The following is a 1,122-nucleotide window of genomic DNA, read 5'->3' as shown; positions in this document are numbered from 1 at the left end:
TCGATTGTACTTAAATATTTAATTGAGTGGGAAATATTTCTTGCTGCTGATTAAGAGCAAATACATGTGCCTACAACTTATTACTACCCATTTTCAATCGATTTCAGCTTGTAGAATATATTTGCGGAAGTAAACCAGCGTGTAATATGAAGCATAGCCCATGAAATTAATAATTAATCTAAATGCGATATTCAATAATAAATTAAACTCAAAATTCGAGCAAATATTCAAAGAGCTGAGTTCGTTCCACTCTGGGCACCCACTAGCTCCAAACACTAGAATTTTGCCATGTGGCGCCCTCTGGCGGCAGCAGCATCAAAGTGGCCGCGTTTACGTCTCGGAAGACGCTAATTACCTCATGTTTAACATGCGCTTTGTTTGCGCTTCCTGTCGTTAATTCTGTTTCAAAACATTTTATTGGCCATCGAAATGCAATTAAAAGCCATAAAAAAGAAGAAATGTGAAAAATAAAAACAGAAAAAAACATGTTGATGCGGCGAAGACGGCGCTAAAGGTCTTTGATTTTTAACACCTTGACCCGACCCTTTCTGTGGGTAGCGGGACTCAAAAGATGTGTGAACATTTGGTGTGAACTTGTAAAGCATTGAAATGCAATTGTAAACAATAGCTGCAGGACTAAACGCAATTAAGTTGACTGAGAAACCTTTCAAACAGCTGACAAATAAATTGGCTTAAAATTACTTTTTTGCTTTACAAAAATTCAGTGTTTCAAGTTTTCCGCATTAAATAAATATTGCAGAGTGCGCATATAAGTTGTTAGCTGTTATAAAAAGCAAACTCATATAATTGCAAAGAAAAAAAATAAAAAAAATTATTCGATATGACCCCGACGTGATTTGAACACGCAACCTTCTGATCTGGAGTCAGACGCGCTACCGTTGCGCCACGGAGTCAGTTGAAGCAACGAGTCCGCAGTTGTCTACTTAAAGTACAAACCATATTGTACTAGTATTTACTAATTTATAAACCACACTATGCTGCAGAATCGAATTTCATCGAAACAATAACAAATTGAACTAAATAATCTAAATTGAAGTATGAAAATAAATTTTTGAGATTAATAACACAATTGATAAGAGAAAGGAATATTTTGCTCAGTGA

The 1,122-nt window shown here is 35.5% G+C and overlaps 1 non-coding gene across 1 annotated transcript; it reads right to left on the bottom strand.

Moving 5' to 3' along the window:
* Positions 1-842: 842 nt before the first annotated feature.
* Positions 843-914, bottom strand: TRNAW-CCA (transfer RNA tryptophan (anticodon CCA)). The gene has a single exon. It is a non-coding gene; the product is annotated as a tRNA-Trp (tRNA).
* Positions 915-1,122: the final 208 nt, after the last annotated feature.

Source organism: Drosophila virilis, chromosome 2 (genome assembly GCF_030788295.1).
Source record: "Drosophila virilis strain 15010-1051.87 chromosome 2, Dvir_AGI_RSII-ME, whole genome shotgun sequence".
NCBI classification, from domain to species: domain Eukaryota; kingdom Metazoa; phylum Arthropoda; class Insecta; order Diptera; family Drosophilidae; genus Drosophila; species Drosophila virilis.
This window is presented reverse-complemented; position numbering and strand designations above follow the sequence as displayed.